Source organism: Scophthalmus maximus, chromosome 11, assembly GCF_022379125.1.
Source record: "Scophthalmus maximus strain ysfricsl-2021 chromosome 11, ASM2237912v1, whole genome shotgun sequence".
Taxonomy (NCBI): Eukaryota; Metazoa; Chordata; class Actinopteri; order Pleuronectiformes; family Scophthalmidae; genus Scophthalmus; species Scophthalmus maximus.
The window spans coordinates 5,162,408-5,181,134 of NC_061525.1; the positions used below are offsets into that span (position 1 = coordinate 5,162,408).

The window sequence follows — 18,727 nt, forward strand, 5'->3', positions numbered from 1 at the left end:
TGTCAGAGCAGTGTGTCAAAAACACTTCTCCTAACCTGCGACGTGATTTAGGGGGAAACGCCTTGAAGCGGCAGGTGACCGTGGTAAAGTTCTCCACACTAAATGAAGCCGATGCTGAAGCTGAAGAGATTTAAATAATATCCATCGTGTACAAATGACTCCTGAAATTTTTTACTTCTTAAGCCTTTTGGGTTCAATCGCCAGAATGTACTTCAGCTGAAATCTAAGCTCAGTGTTAAGAGGCAGTGTCCATGATGATAAGGAGGGAAGAGGAAGGAGGAGGAGGAGGGGAAAGACAGAAAGTGGAGATGGTTTCCCAGCAGGAACACACAACTATAAATGACCAAGAGAAAACTGACTTGACAGACCATAGGCCCACAACACCAGTTATAAACGCGTTACTGTGGAAATGTTACAGCTTCTGAAGTAGTAATAATAATAATGTTTGTTTATCATTATTAAAAAGAACTAATGGTTACAGCTTCCTAAGAGAGAACCTCTGACTCCCTCAGTCTCATGTCTGTTATATCCAGTACACTCGACCTCTGGTCAAACAAAACTAACAGTTTGTTCATGTCGCCCTGGGCTCGGTCCCAATTTTCAAAAAATATATAATAGACCAGTTGTTGATGGAAATATTTTTTAGCAGTGTTGGGGGTCAGTGCACCTTTAAACTGAAACCCACACCAGCCACAAAAGTGCCTCCTTCTCAGGGCACAAACTGGACACAGGGGCACACAAACTTTGAGGAAAATATCACTATTGAAACAGAGACGTGAAGGAGGATCAATCCAATTTTCTCTCCCAATACCTCCTCTGTTTCTCCCCCTCTCCCCTGCGTGGTGCGTTCAACAACATTATGACTGGGTGCTGCTCGCCGCCCTGCCCCTCTCCCCACCGCGGCCACCGGCACAAAGCGCCCATTGAGCCTCACGGATAATAGCACCCTTCACTCTCCCTCGGCCTCGTTCTCCCTCACTCCGTGTGACCCTCCCCTAGACCGATACCAACCCCCAACTCATCCAACACACACACAATTATAGAGTTCCCTCTCCGAGACTGGGGCAGGGCAGGGCAGGGCAGGGTGGGAGGAGGAGGAGGAGGAGGAGGGGGAAGGAGATACATTTCACATAAACAAACAGACGTACAAAGTTAGGGGGGCGGGAGGAGGGGATGGGGAGCGGAAAGACAATGCCCCCTCTTCCACACCCTGCCCCTCCCGCACAGAGTTAAGAACAATGTGGCAGGAAATGGCACTGCAATGACAGGAAGTCCCAGCTTAGTTTAGCACGGAGCAGAGTGAAGACGTATTCATCATTGTCACCGAGCGAAGGCCTCGGGTCTGTCATCATCGTCAAAAAACACATTTGATTTAATATTATAGTTCATTTGTTTGTGAAAACATTCAGGCCTTATCACCAACGAGACGCGGGTTACATTAATGAAACAGATGACCTGGATGCTTGGAGACTATCTCTGACATGAACATGATGAATATCTCCGAATAAAAAACTAATCGTAGGTCAAGTGCTCTTAATAATCATATATTTTTTATTGTCAGATGAGAAAATCTTCCATCTTTCTCCTAGTGATTGCGCATTTTTGTACCCAGAATGTTAAACACAGTAATCCTTTAAATTTCCTCCAATTTTTTATACAATTTTGGGGATTTTGGGGACACAGCGCCAAGACATTACATGTCCAAGAGCAGCATGTTATGTTTTATAACAATGTAGATCCCCGTTATCAAATCTGAATCTGATCGCAGCCTTGTGGAACAAAGACGGGAAGAATAAAGGTTTCTGCATGGTGCAAACATCCGATTTAAAAAAGCAAGTTTAGGCATGTGAACTGTATCAGAGAGCAGCTTTAAAAGGAAGTAAAAAAAAGACACAAGTCAGCCATCTTCGAGCAGAGCCACTGACACTGGGAGTGGTGACAGCGACAGGCTGAGACTCGCAGAGATCACTCTCCATGATCTGTGCAACACAAAATGCTAAAGATTATACAGCCGATACTCTCTTTCATCCCCTTGGTCCACAACTCGGAGGTCAGACTGACACTGAAGTACTCCGTGCCTTGCTCAAGGGCACTTCAGGGTTGTCCTTATCTGAGCTTGGAGTAGCTCTGCACGCTGCCAAGGGAGGGCTGTCCTTAAAGGCTGTTCTGAGTCTGTGACGATATAAGGGAAGTGTGGCAAACCTCCCGTCATTCAGGTACAGCGAGGTGTGGTGCTGCCGTTTGAAACGGTTTCCTGTTGAAACTGGCACGGGCACACGCACACGCACACACACACACAGCATAGTGCTCCGGTGGAGACACTGAACACTGGAGCACAGTCCTCTCTCGCCCTCATCGTGCTCCGTTTATTGATGGGTAGTGAGGTGAGTTGATACAGACGGTGCACGGGTGCAGCATGTGACATCAGCAGAGAGGTGAATTGACCAAATCACTCTCACTCTCTCCAGGAATCAGGCTCACTTCACACGGGATGAGTGCCAGTGAAGCCTGTTAAGGCTGTCCTGTGTTGGCCACACACACACACACACACACACACACACACACACACACACACACACACACACACACACACACACACACACACACACACACACACACACACACACACACACACACACACACACACACACACACACACACACACACACACACACACACACACACACACACAGATCAGAGGATTTCTGACCTGAGCTGAGGACAAAGATAACGAGCTGAACGGCCGTGTGGTACAGAGGAGAGCAAGGCTGGATCTGAGCGGTAAGAAGGTTTTACATTTTAGGAATGAAGCTTGTGCCCTTAGCTTCTGGTATCTATTACATAGCACCTGTAGCCACGGTGAGGAAACATCCTCTGTGATTTCTGCGACATGCATCAACAAGGACCCGAGTCTGATCACCGTTTAACCTTCAAACATAAGAGAGTTGTGTTTTAAAGCAGCTTTCAGCAATTCTACATACCCATTGACTACCAACCTGCTGGCTGCTAAACGTGAGGTAGTAGGGATATTCTTTTTGTCATTTCTCATGCACAAATCCGTACCGACACCTCTTTTTTTTTTACGAGTGTTTAAATCTGAAGCCTGTGTAGCAGGATGAGAGGAAGGGTGTATATTTTCACAAGGGTCTTCACATACCGACTGTGTCTTTGATAGAAACTGGTTCACAGTGTGACTTCCACATTCTTTATTCAAATTCAGCGTCCTTTTTTGTCTTCCGTCTCGTGCACAATTGGTACCAGTGTCCACACGGAGACAACAAATTGGTGGGTATGCGAACGTACACACACACACACACACACACACACACACACACACACACACACACACACACACACACACACACACACACACACACACACACACACACACACACACACACACACACACACACACACACACACACACACACACACACACACACACACACTAGGGTCAGTATGACCCCAACAGTCTTTCAACTCCAATTCCTTAACTGGGCCTACAGGGTCAAAGGTCAAGGGTCAGATGGATAAACGCAAACATGTGAGCAGTAACAGACAAGACAAAACACAACCTCAGAAATTTAATGAAGTTAAATAAGCTGATGCAGCATTTACAGCTTCTTCTGCTCTCACACACACACACACACACACACACACACACACACACACACACACACACACACACACACACACACACACACACACACACACACACACACACACACACACACACACACACACACACACACACACACACACACACACACACACACACACACACACACACACACACACACACCACTCCTTGGACAGGAATGTGCTTATGCGACACAGGAATCAACATCTAAGCACACGCAGGAACACACACACTTTGTATCGCTCACTTGAACTATTACAGGCATGTATATATGCCAACTATATTCACACACCCAATTTCTCAACGCATGGCTGATTTTTTTTCAGACTATGTACGCACCTTGATTGTATTTGTACATATACCTAAGAGTGCACCCCCCCCCCCCCAACACACACACACACACACACACACACACACACACACACACACACACACACACACACACACACACACACACACACACACACACACACACACACACACACACACACACACACACACACACACACACACACACACACACACACACAAGGGTGTGTCTTCCAGCACCTGGAAAGAATGAGCCAGGTTGAACACAATGTTACTGCCTTGCATTCTCTGCATGACGCCAGCAGTGTGTGCGTGTACGTTATGTCGATTACACACCCTCTTTTCTTTGCAAGCACCCATGAGCTCACTCTTTTACCAACTCCTCCACACACTGACTGTCTGTTGTCTCTGTGGCAGATCGTCATCTCTTACTACGTCTCACACACACACAAACACGCCACATCTATTAGAAAGCGTGCGCAGAAAGAAAAACGTTAAACTTCTTTAATGCTGAAGAAAGTTTTTTTTTTTTTAATGAAAAGACAACTGCATATCATACCAAACTTTGAGCTGACTGTACTGTTATAACATGACTTCTCTCCAGAAGTTAAAAAGATCTCACAGCTTCAAGCCACACATGTTATTCAAGGTCTTTATCTGTAGGCTGCATGTGTTCTCAGCATATCTCACTACAATGAAATGGCCACGCGTACACAGACCCACGTACACAACCTGATGTATGTACAGAGCACAAAACCACACATGAACTTCACACGGTCTCGATGTCAGTCGCACCCTCTCAAACTGTGCCTCTCTACCGGCTGCAGACAACTAGTACAACCGGCGTTGGAGCAGAGCGGGCAGGCAGGGACATGCAGCGAGGTGAACTCCGGAGGACAGAAACAGAGGTGTCGGTGGCAGTGCTGGGCATCGCTGAAAACACACACACACACACACACACACACACACACACACACACACACACACACACACACACACACACACACACACACACACACACACACACACACACACACACACACACACACACACACACACACACACACACACACACACACACACACACACACACACACACACACACACACACACACACACACACACACACACAGGTGGTGACACATGATGATGTCTGTGCCGAAGTGTCAAAATATTTAAAAAGTGCAAGAGGACATGCCACAGATACTCGGGGAGTTTAAAAAGTGACTCGGTCACCTTTTGTTCCGCTGGCACAGCAGAACATACGGCGATGACATCAGGCATCAAGGTGTAAATTTGGCCTTTTGCACGAATGCGGTGTGACACAGCATCGCGTCAGAATGAAAAATAAAACAAATGTATAACGCCAGCAGATGGCAGAGAGCAGAATTACACTGCTGGTAAAAGGAGTTATATGTGGACTTGCTGGCAGGAGGTTAAACCTCAGGGGACTTGGACAAAGCCATACTAAACTGGACCAGCCAAAACCAAGCTGGCCTGGCCCTGTGAATAAAGCTCAGTAACTAGTCTGGCCTGGTCTGGCGTGGCCGGGCCTGACACAAGGCCTCCTTTTCTTAGAGGCACCTCAATTAAAAAAAGGCCTGTGGCGTGCGGCGGCACCGCTGGCTTTTGTAACACACTTTTGCCTCAAACGCTCCAGACGACAGGTTAGTCTTTGTGCCCCCAACACACAGACCGAACAGACTCAACACACATAAGGACACTGGCAGGGAACGTACAGTACCTGCATGTACATTTAGGATGTATAACCATGAGAGTTACCCATTTACCTCCAGCACGTACCATATGTGACTAATTCTCTAACACTGGTGCCAAACTTTTACACAAACAATACTGTGCATCTTTCAATCAGTCACCGAGGAGATTCTCCGTTTCGGGGTCACAACTGCACTTTACTAACAATTAATTTATTGAGTCGAGGGTTTAACGAACCATTACATAAACAGCACCTTCAAACACAGACTCCCCCCCAAAATCCATTTCAGAGGAAAACATAACAACTCATTTTCCCAACCAAGAGTAACTTAAACATAAATCTAGAACCACAGTGAAAATACAAACACTCAAATGTGTATTTTGGGGAATAGCTCAAACACACACAAGAGTCGGTGCTGGAATACAACACCATCCGTCGGGGAGCACAGCGGGACCTGGGAGGGCTTATGGTACATGAGTGCATGTGCTTGTTCGACAACTGGAAAAGAGCTACAGCGCTCGGGTTAAAACAGCCTAACGGCCTCTAAAATGACGAATGATGAAGATCAACGGGAATGAAGAGTGGTGCTTCTACAGAGAGAGAAGAAAAAGCTGGCCAAGAACGCTCATGTCCAAAATACTAGTGGTCACCAGAGGACTGCTAATCAGAATAAAGATGGCGAGGAGACGGAGACACAGGAGAAGAAAGACGCAGCAGAGCCCTGCTGCTGAGGCTGTTCTGGGCTCATTATCCTCTCAAGTCTGGACAGGTGATCATTAACATGTGTGTGTGCACACACACACTGAGGGAGCCTCCCTCCTGCTTCATGTGCTGACAAGTAGTCAGTAATGCAGAGCTATAATATGGGGACAATCTTTCACACACACATGCACACACACACACGCACGCACACACACACACACGCCTCCCAGGGGGAGCTGACAAAACATGTAATTGCTGTGTACTCGTTGGCTGGTCCGTTGCCCCTCACATATGCCATTATACGAGTCAACAGCTTAACGCTGGCTGTTTTCAACAAGCTTCATCGACTGTGTCCAGCCATACACGCGACTCTCCGGAGGAGCCTTAGGCCCTGTCTACACGAATGCGAATTTGTTGTAAATACGCGGAAGTCTTGCACGTATGGGCCTCCCGTCCAGACGCACCCGGAGTTTTCGCTGCCTGAAAACGCACTCTTTTGAATCCAGGACCCGGGGTGGAGAAGATAAATCTCCGCCCCCCTGCGTTTGTGTATTTGAGTTCGTGTGAACGAAAAAAGAAAGGAGGAAGCAGAGGGAAGAGGGATGTTTATAGATGAGTGCAAGGGGAAATGATGAATGTAAAATCAAAAGGGGGAGCAAGTTCCCTCCTCTCCAGGAAGTACTGAGGATGGAACCAAAAACGTTCAGATTACTTTGTGCGACTCAGAGGAGATGGAAGAAAAAAGAGTGAGAGGACACAGGAGAGGTAGTGTCATAGAAATAAGCGTGTGCTGTGTGTGTGTGTGTGTGTGTGTGTGTGTGTGTGTGTGTGTGTGTGTGCGCGCATGTGCTGTGGGTGCGTATAGGAGCAAATTTAACTGGCTTTATCTCACAGAAAAATGCTTCCTTTAGTTTCACTCATTCCCTGGCCTTACGTGTTTAAAAAAACAATTGGTCATTTCACAAAAATGGGGGGGGGGGGGGGGGGGGGGGGGGGGGGGGGTGTCAAGCAATGTGGTTATTTGTTCATTTATTTATGTCTCTTCCTGTCTTTGTTGCTCAAAGAATCCAGCCCCGAGTCAGGTTGCACTGCCACAGACAGAGAGTGTGTGTGTGTGTGTGTGTGTGTGTGTGTGTGTGTGTGTGTGTGTGTGTGTGTGTGTGTGTGTGTGTGTGTGTGTGTGTGTGTGCGTGCGTGCACATTCCGACCTTTTTTTCTATTTTAGGATCAGCATGGTCCTCTTACAAAAAGAACAGTAAAGTATTTTGACACAGACATAACATAGTAAAAAAAAAAGAAGACAAAACTTATGTCAACATTCAGATAATAACCTGTAACTGTCCGATATGATTCTCACTTGTTTCTGGTCTAATATTGTGGCAGATTTATTCATGCTCCTGTTAAATGAAAACTGCCGGAATTCAAAAACATCCAGGGTTGGTTTTTTTGCTAGTTTGGGCAGCGACTCAAACCTCAGCCATGAAGTCATTTGGAACATAAATTTGATAAAAACACCACTCCCATAGCTGTTTGGTCTGTCCAACATAGAAAAAAAATAAGAGATGCCAACCCTTTTTTAAGGCCTCTAACACTGTGTTTGCATATTTCAACACTAAATGAGGCCACGTCTTCCTTCTGTGTGTCAATAAAAACTGCTTCTGACTTTGAGGCAACATGGCTCCTTTCTACATCACATGGTTCCAGTGTTGCCCAACTGCCACAAAAGCCCCATGTTAAAGTCCTGATCCACTGCCTCTACATTTGAGGCTTTCGGCTCACACATTGGACACAAACTGTTTGAAACTCTTCTTCTGAAATTTCTTGAAATGACTGATATTAAAGGGAAAGTGGGTAGGTCGGGTTTGTGGCTTCCACAGAGCAACTTGTTTTATTTTACCGATTTGTCTATTGCGTCGCCTTCATTACACTAATCCACAATATTATATGTGCTCCATGCACAAACAAGAAACCTCCCAGAGCTTAAAAACACATAAAAACTCCAATATGTGTGTGATCATTCTGACTATTAGAATCCCACAATCAAGAGGTGAAAAGGCCAAAGCTGTCAGCCAAGATAAGAATAGACGATGTTCAAACATCTTATGTCCAGAAGGACGGGATATTATTCTTATTAACTTTATTATACCTTCATCCAACACTTAATGAGAGTCAATAATATCAATGTGTCTCCGACCGTACAGTTTCTCTGTGGCGACTCGGTGCAGTAGGAGACTGAGGGGGTGGAGAGAGGTTTATTGAGACCCTGGGACTTTTTGCAGGGACACAAGATATAAAAACAAAAATTATAAAACACACCAAAGGACCATTGTCTTATAACAATAGATCAAACAGAAGCTAAGCTGATTTATTGTCACGGACTGTTTCTTTCCAGATGTGTATGACTGTGTCAAATCTATAGATTTGATATATAGATTTTTAAATCTATATTTTTCTGTTGCCTATTCTCGCCGGCACTCACTCCGTTGGCTTATCTGGAAGATGTGGCAAATCCAGCCAAATATTTCTCTTTCATATTCTCCTTTTTTTTGCCAAGTCTGCACAGCAGGGAGCGGAGGAAAGGATAAGGCAAGAGTGAGGAGAGGGAAGATGGAATGAAAGAGAAGGAGGAAAGCGGGCAGAGTCGGGGGAAAAGGGGAGCATCAACCGTGCTGAACACGACAGAGATGTCAGGAATGCCAGCTATGTTCTTCCTCCCTTCTAGTGCATCTTCATTCTCTCCTCCTCTTGCCCACTTCAGCGCCTTCCTCATTTGGTTTGCTCTCTCTCTCTTTATCCGGAAAACGCTCAGTGTTGGCGCCCGTGAAGTCCAGAGACGGAACAATCATCTCTGAGCAGACTTGTCCTTCCTCAAATCTCTGTTCTGCAATCGTGCGTTTGGCAACGTACTGTCGTTTCTCTTTCAGACATTTGGCAGGAGGACGGTGAAGTGGATCCTTGGAGTAGTAAAACAACTCCGTCTACTCCAAGTCAAGAATGTAGAGTCACAAGTCTGCGACATCTGGTAAAAGTCAACATTATCACACACTGGAGGAGGGACTAAAAGTCAGCTTGGGTCCACATTCTGGACAGTTTTTAAACTGCGTTATCTATGATGGAAAAGTTTTGAACCGGTTTCAAATTTACAAGATTCTTTTAATGGATATTTCAACTGAAGCCTCTTAAAATAAAGCCATTGGGAGAGAGGAACCACAACCGATACTATATAAAAGACATGCAGGCACTCATTTGGTATTCCCTGATGCAACAGTTAATCAATGAATCGATTAGTAGTCCACTACTAAATTAATAGCCAACTATTATGATCATCCATTCATCGGTTGAAGTACTTCTTATGAAAAAAGTCAAAATTCTATGATTTCAGCTTCTTAAATATGAATATCTTCTGGTTTCTTTATGACAGTAAACTAAATGTGTTGGGATTTGGTATACATGATCACCTTTTTATGACTTTATATGGACCAAACAACTAATCAATTAATCAAGAAAATAATCGAAACTACTCATTAGTTGCAGCCCCTACTTCTTAACTCAAAGGACTTGTGACCGCCTACCTCTTTTCAAAGATGTGAAGTAGCGATTTCAAGTGGAGCCCGACCGATATCAATCAGCCAATAAGACATATCTGCCAATTTGAGCCTTTCACAGATATATCATTATTGGCATTTATGTTTGCCAATATGAAAACGTATTTCACTGAATAAACAACGCAGGGAAATGTGCATCTTTACATTTAAGGTTTAAAGAAATACTTCCTTCTATCCATCTATTCATACATACATACACATATATATTTAAAGCCCAAACAAAAATCCCTATCGAACGGAGACAAATTTAAATTTAAAGGGTTAATGGGCTTCTTTTCTTTCTTTCCACTGTTATATCCCTCCTTTCCACCCAAAACCACCAGCTCAGAGTGGAGCGTGATGCCACACACAAGATGGGACAGAACATTTTAGGGGAGCTGAAATAAAGGAGGTGGATAAGATCAGCTAAAGACGGAGCGAGAGGAGAGGAACGACAGGACAGGAGACAACAATCAGATTCACGGAGGAGGGAGTCAGCATTTCTCAGCATGCATGTCTCCCTCCTTGTGTGCGTGTGTCTGTTTCTCTCGTATCACACCATCACTTCTTTTTCCTGTCAGCCAATCAGCAGCGAACTAATCCACTTCCTGTCTTAAGAGGCACAGCACAGGAAGCCGCGGGGGCGGAGGATGTCCATGTTATTCGCCAGGAATGCAGTGAATGAGTCCAACTGTGCAAGATGTAAAACATTAACCCCTGAGCAGGGGATGGAACCTTGTACAAACCAGCCGTCGGAGGACTTGCAGCCTACTGTCCGACAAAGCATCACAACCATACCGGGCGGAACAAGGAAAGTGCACAGGATGTTGGCGAAGGCCTGCACGCCGTGCTGACTCACATCATCTCAGGTGACTCATGTAGAAAGCCGAGTGGGGTCGGCGGGAAATCTACCGCTAACCGCTGCAAGGCTTCGGAGGCGAGAGGTGGCGTTCAACAAGTGTATTCCATTTTTTCGCTAAGGCTAATTGCGCTTTGAAGATTTCACACCTGCAATTTGTTTTTGACAGAACCAAAGTGGCAAAGTTGACCTTTTTATTCGCAATTTTTGTTCATTCACGGTCACGTTGCTCATCAACAGCCACGGGGTGCAGTGGGAGATATTCCAGCCCGTCAGACATTAGTAAACAACAGTTAACAAAAACTGAACTAGGGATAAAGTAACTATTATTTCCCACATTAATCTGTATCAATTATTTGGTGCTGGTGTTGTGACGCGGTGCTGACTGAGGTGAAGGTATTCTCACATGAACCCCCCCGAAGAGGAGGAAGTGTTCCACTTCAGTGTGAAATAAAAAAATAAATACGTCTCTGCTAGAGGCCATATAACATGTACTCTGATGGGGAAAACCACACGCACCAATCGCTTCACGTGACAAATATCTAGCTCATCGATGGGGATGCAGGTGACACAACAGTCCTGACTTCCAGAAGCCACACCTCAGGCACAGACCAGGTGGAATAAAAAGGTGTGGCAAAGGTCGGGGTTGCAATGATTGACACCATTTTACAATGGAAGGGGCGTACATGCCGCCCACGAGCAGCAGCTTCATGACTCAACCCGGCCATCGTTTCACAACCGACATGCGAGTTTGGAAAGCTTCACACGCTCTTGTGAAAAAACTGACACACATTGCCAAGCATGACTTCATCTTACCCAATCCACTTCGACTGCTTAATTCGAAATATATATTTGATGTTTCATGATAGCGGCGACTATTTCAGAAGAGTGATACCTCCTTGAAACAAATTCAAATGGTTTTAAAGAAACACTCGACTGCTGTCAACAAGGTCCTGGCTCTGTATGCAGTTGCAGTTGTTCACCCAGATAAGGATCCCAGCTCAGACCGGGCCAGAGTCTGCCACACAATGGAACTGGCCCTTGTGTGCCGGGCACACACACCAGAGATAAGGGAATGGAAAAACATTTTTAAAACATGTTCATGTCCAAGTTAATCCAAATCAAAAATGCCATCATCACCTTTCAAACAAACTGCTCCTACTTCCTCCGTCCTCCGTGACCCACTTCAAGTTTTTAAATGTCAAATCACAGGGGTGAACGAGCCGTTATAGGCGTCCCCTGTATTCCGAACTACTGGTTTTATGGACGGTCATTTAGAAATATTATCCACTCGCCGAACCATATTTAATGTAACTTCTTGTGGTAAAGTGGTGTCAGAGTAATAAGTAGAAACTTTATGCAGCGATGATGACCTTGGGACCTATGCAGAGACGTGTTGCACTTTGACTTTTCACTATTCAGGCAAACCAGGTTAAATTATCACAAGTCAATAGAGAGACACAGAATCAAAACAGGCTAAAACAAACAAGCAGGTCGGACTGTGAATGTTTAACTCTGGAGTCTCTAACAGTGTAACCTTTGCCTCGCTGCGATGAAAATGTGGCTCCGTCCAGTTGGTCGTTTCCCATGTTTCACCTGTCCTGCAGGAGTTGGTCTGGGCAGCCAGAGCCACCGGTAGCCAGTTCCCCGTCTTTCACCAGCCCGCCCTCCCGTTAGAAAACCAGAGCTCTACAATCACTGAATGAGCTGAGGTCATTATTATTGCACCCCCACTTCTGTGTGTGCGTGTGTTATTCACAGTCCCAATCAGGAGCTTGGCAGGCCTGATAGCAGTTGGCAGGGCGAAGCGTCAGCTGTTTGTGCCGGCCTTCCATTAAAACCGCTGGCTGAATCTTTCCAGAGCTCCAGGACAGTTCTGCGGTTCTGTTGTTGATCAGCACAGGCAGGAGGAAACCGAATCACTCCGGCGGCTTTGTTAGAAGGCGCGCAGTTGTCTTGATGCCGGCCGAGTCTGACTGCAGCTCTGTAAACATGTTCCTCTATGTACAGAATGACGATATTGGACCAAGTTTAAGCTGCACGAAAAAAAAACAACATTTCCATACTTTAACACTTTAATATTTTCAATATCATAATAATAAGTGTTTAAAATGGAATGTAACTACTGGTTAACCTCAGGTCAGTCTGGATGAGACCATGAGGAAAATGTCAAGAAATTAAATCTCAGGGAATTCGTTTGGGCTTAACCCCAGGTCTCTACAGCTGACGTGTTTAAAGCCCAAGAAGCGTGTGTTTCTGCGGACATGATTAACTGGCATGTGAGAGTGACTTACTCTGCGTGTGCGTGGTGCATGGGGAAGTGAGTAACCACTTCATGTTGGGAGTGTCCGGGTACATGTACCTCGACATTTGTGAGAAACAGCTGACTGAACAGAGATAATGACTGACGCCACCGCATTTACCGTTCACACTTCTCATCCAGCCGTTTGACCGACATGGGCGTCATCATTACCGGAGGTCAGGCGTGACAAACGCACTTTGGTTTGCACTGTATCATTACAAGCTCTATATTTTGAGACGTTGGCTAGAATACATACGAAAAGGGTCTCGTGGAAGACGACCTGTAGCGCCTGCATCTGACATTGTGGCTTCAAGCACAGGACGTAGCTGCACGTTGCTTCGTCGCACTGAGGAGAGTCTGTGTCACAAAGCTGTGTTTCACAGTGACAGTTCCATTAAACATGCGTGATTTTTCAAACAGAATGCCCTCGTCAGTCAGACAAATAACATCTCAACTCATCCCCTCGTCCCTCCATTGTGCTCTTCTACAATACACTTATTTTTTGCCTGTGCAATCAAAGTTAATATCATGAGGATAATAAAATTACTTTGTTCTATATTGACTATATTGCAGACACAAAGTCTTCATGTTTAGCCTGTTTTTTAAAAAAAAAGTGTGCGGTAAAACTATAGGCTCTCGTTATTAAAGGCAACCGGTGCTGGTTTCCTCACACCACTTGTTAGCTGAGAAGAGTCTATTTGCAACAGAGACCGATACAAAACCATCCGAAACCCGTTAGAGGAAGTTGTTGGTCAAAAAAGAGAAGTAATTGTTGTTAAGTGTGGGAGAAGTGAACTGTATTCATCGAGTACTCACGGGGCAATAAAACCTTCTATTCCCAAAAATATTACCCGACAAGAGCACTCGGGAGAGCGCGGACCTCTGCCAAGGCTGAGCAGCCCCCACCACCTCTAGAGGCCCTGGATCCCTCGCAAAATGGTTACCTCCTCACTGTCTAGCGTGTGAATGTGTCAGGCTTTGTGTGAGTAAACGCCACTAAAGATAGAATGATTAACCGCTAAACTCAGCGACCAAGTTACTCAGCACTGGGTTATTTTTATCATTATGGGGGGGGGGGGACTGGAGCCAAAAAGTGCTTGGCTGGCAGCATCACGTCGTCTACCTCCGTCAGCTACAATCAGACACACAGCTGACAATTAAGTGATAAAGCCAAGGTCACGGCAGGTTGATCGTCCCTCTGACACCTCCGCGATGATGTTTAAGGCAAACAGGGAGGAATGGGAGGAAAGGAGGACAGAGGGAAGAGAAAGAAAGTAAAAGGGAAAGCAGGAGAATGAGACAAAAAGCAAATTAGTGTGTGTGTGTGTGTCTGTGTGTCTGTGTCTGTGTCTGTGTGTGTGTGTGTGTGTGTGTGTGTGTGTGTGTGTGTGTGTGTGTGGTATGAAATGCACGGAATTTCAGCAGCTATAAATCTTCATTCTCGGCCTTCCCACTCAATCAGGAGTGTTTGTTGCCCGGGTGCTGCTGATCTCAGACAGAACCGGTGATGATAGCCGACATGTATGAATGCATGAGCCCCAGACAACAAAGAGACCAATAGAAGAGACACCAAAATGTTTCCTACTACAACAAAAGCCAATATTAAAAGAGTGAATCATGTGGTGCTCGAGAGACAAATTAAGATGAAGGAGGGAAAATAAATGGGAACACAGAGGTGTAGAGGTGTGTGTGTGTGTGTGTGTGTGTGTGTGTGTGTGTGTGTGTGTGTGTGTGTGTGTGTGTGTGTGTGTGTGTGTGTGTGTGTGTGTGTGTGTGTGTGCGTGCGCGTGTGCGTGTGTATAAATGTGGCCAAACGGGAGTTTCAGGCTGGCCCTGTTGCCCGGCATTAGACAGCATTGTCGCGGTAACAGGCTCTTCCTGCCCCTCCTCCTTTCTGTGCGCCTTGCACACTTTTACCTTATAAGGCAACGCATTTTACTGCCTGTCACGGCGACAATGGTGATGTAAGAGGGCAGCAAGGTGCACCCCCCCCCCCCCCCCCCCCCCCCCGCTGACACATGCACACTGAAAGTGGACGCGTGTGCAGAATTTTAACAGAGATGAGATGAACATCACCCACTTTCGGAAACACACTGTTGATCCTTGAAAAGTTACCTGACTGCAGCCATGGGCACTGCGTCTGTCTGTCTGTCTGTCTGTCTGTCTGTCTGTCTGTCTGTCTGTCTGTCTGTCTGTCTGTCTGTCTGCGTGCGTGCGTGTGTGCGTGCGCATCTGCTCTCTGAAGTGCAGGAATGTGAAACAAGACACACAAACACCTTCTTTTCTTCCCCCTCGCCTGAAACGAACCGGAGAGAAGAGAGCGGATAGAAGGCACAGAGGAGCAGGAAAGTGGACGTAGCTTCCTGAAGCTGAAGGAAGTGACAGGGACTTGAAGCAAAGAGGCGACATGAGTTGGGGGGGGGGGTTAAGAAAAAGAAAGTGGTGCTCTGCAGTAGCACCTCCCTACACCTTTCTTGAGCAGCAGACTCAGGTCACATACTATGTGTGTAAGCAGTGTATGTGTGTCCTTAGGTGGCCTCGACTCCCATTTGGTTAATTCTAAAACCCTTTGTGTCGGTCACGTAGTAGTGAGGTTGAGGAGTTTTTCAGAACAGGTATTGGACATTTTGTACTGCTTGCTCACGATGAAGAAAAAGAGGCGGAAAAACTTGCAGATCTCTGACTGACCCCAGTCAATGGAAGTTATTTGACTGGGGCCTAAGTCTGGTTACATCTACTGTCTCCAGATTTTTCCACAACTCATGATAATTTGGTGTAAATATCAGACTGACAGGATCCAGGCAGTACCCAAGTCAAGTGTTCAAGAGACAGACATTCAATTTACAAATACTCTATATAAGACATTTGAATAGTTAATACTGTACAAATGACGAAATGTGCTATGACAAACGCAGAAAAAACTAAATCATTTCAGAAAAGGTAGTCGGCATTCACTACATTTTTGTGGTGGCAGGAAAGATAAGATCTTCATAAGGTCACATTTCTAAGTTATGCAAACTGTTTCCAGACATCTCAGGGACTTCCTGACGAGTCATTAGGAGAGAAGGGAGGAGGAAGGAGGAAGGAGAGCTCGTAAAGGAGCCGAGAGGGTCCAGACCCAGTACAAGGAGCGGCACATTGTTCCTCTGAGTTTCCGCTTGTTGATGACCCGTAAAAAAACACACACACACACACACACACACACACACACACACACACACACACACACACACACACACACACACACACACACACACACACACACACACACACACACACACACACACACACACACACACACACACACACACACACACACACACACACACACACACACACACACACACACACACACGGCCCTGTCACACATTCCAGAGCTCACCCTGCCCTTCATGGCTGCATGACTCACGGGCCGTACGCCTGTCTGACACATCCACAGTCAACTGGATGCCAAAGCAAATGGACATGCAAATGGACATCAATCGACCTCTGAGTGTCGCGCCACACATCCAGGAAGGCCATGAGTAACGGTCAGGGATTCCAAGGCAAATATTTGGTGTTGCTTGCTACTAGAAGTAAACTACTCTGTGTGTGGGTTGTTAACACTTTTTTTATCGTCACAAACCCTTGAGCGGACGTCCTCCCGAAAGCTTGTTTCGTGGTTTGTTTGTGGTTGTTAAGCTATGAGGCTAATTGTGATTTTTGAACACGGCCTTTACAAATACAATTTGGTTGATTGACTTGTAGAAGAAAGATTCACTTCTGAATTCTTTCTGAGCCGACATACGACTCGCAAAACCTAAAATGGTCACACGATGATGATCATGGATCCACTAGCTGACCAACACTGCCCAAACACACATTTGTGTCAACACACTCCTCCCACACTAACCTCAAACCTTAAGTTGATTTAATGCAGTGATCCTCGTGCCCTAGATAGACTTGTGTAGACCGAAAACACACACACGCACACACAGTCCCTCCCCAAGCTCCTCGGGGTGCGGGGCTCAGTCATGGCAGCTAACACCATGTGCAAGTCGGTCTGTGGGGGGGGGGGGGAATCACAGCTCCAGATCAATATAATCCCTTTAAAATGAATTTTATATTATAGCAACCCCCCATTCTCTGCTGTGCATAAAGCAGTCCCAGTGCAGAGAGTGAATCAGAGACAGTCTGATCCTCTCAACCACTTTGTTCAGTCTGCAAAAAAAAATCCCAAAAACCTGGACATCCTGCAACCATGACTTTTAAAAACCAGCTGCACCAAGTATAACAATCAGTTAGCTGAAAGGATTTTTGCTAAACCGGACATAATCTGTATCTACAGTGTGGACAGACAAACAACCACACCATATTTTGATACAACACTGAATTAGTGCCCGGAGGAGCATTCGTGGCCATTAATGTGGTGTTGCACTTTTCTCAAAGCTCGGCCGCCTTCAGCCAGTGTCGTCCACCTGGGTGGCTGAAATCGACACCGGCTTCTCAACACTCCACAAAGTTCAACCGAGTATTTGACACACTAAGCAAGTGGCTCTGCATCTCTGCTTTCAAACTGGATTTCCAGTTGCAACACTAGTGGGCTGTCCGACACCGGCGTCACCATCCCGATGGCTTATGGCTGCTGATGGGTTGGAGATATTTTTTCTAGTTCTACAGAGCGTGGTGATATCAGGATACCACAGCCTCCATGCTGGTACCACGGCCCTGCTTCAGAGCTACTCGGCTGCCTGAGGCGCCTCTGCGCCTCCTGTGCGTAGTATGAACCAGTCAAACTCTGGTGCTCTTTGATCTCCACACTTCATCCATGCCTCCTTTGTTGAAAACACTTCATTCTCCAACCTCTCGTCCAGAACAGTGAATCCGTCTCCCTCGCTCCCTCGCTGTCATCCTTCAATAACATAGACTACACTACTTCCTGGATATAATGTGACAGTATGGTAAAAAGGCTTATTATAACAAAGCCCAGCCGGAGACCTGCACCACTGCAGCCTTAGACGTGAACACGGATGTCACATTGACGGCAGGAAACGCTGCAGCGCGGTTCTCACGCTGCATCCTCGAGCCATCGCGTTTCCGCGGCGGGAGGTGTCATAACCAGAGCGCTGAGCTCACTCGAACGCGCCACAGACGAGGCTGTGTTACCCTGAAGCTGCTGCAGGGTACCGGGGTCTGTGTTAACTCCTTGCACTCCCTGCAGTGCTGCGAGTCGGACAAGACAGCCGACAGAGGAGGCATTGTTAACGGAGGGAGCGCTGGCTAAGTAATCCTCTTCGGGCCAGCTTTGATTGGATCAGACAGGATAGTGGGCTGGTGGCTGGTGGCTGCGAGGACTGAGGACTTCCCTGACCCACATTGAGACGCACACACGGAGAGCGGGACGACTTGCTGCTACAGCTGAAATGTCAACCCACTACTTTTAAATGCAACACCAGCTCGAGAGACTTTGAGACTCGTCCACCACAGCAAAACATAACTACCTCTTTTTTTTTCGCAACACTTTTCCCCCCCTTTTCTTTGTGCAATAACTACACAAGCATAAAGATGGCAGCGTCAAGTTCATTATTCACAACCATTTTAATGCCACTGATGACAAAACTGCAGACAAACTCTT

General features: G+C 46.2%; 1 protein-coding gene across 2 annotated transcripts in view; it reads right to left on the reverse strand.

Annotated features, from left to right (window-relative positions):
* actn4 (actinin, alpha 4) overlaps window positions 1–18,727 on the reverse strand; it is a 54,648-nt gene that overhangs the window by 22,294 nt on the left and 13,627 nt on the right. The gene's annotated exons all lie outside the window — the stretch shown is intronic.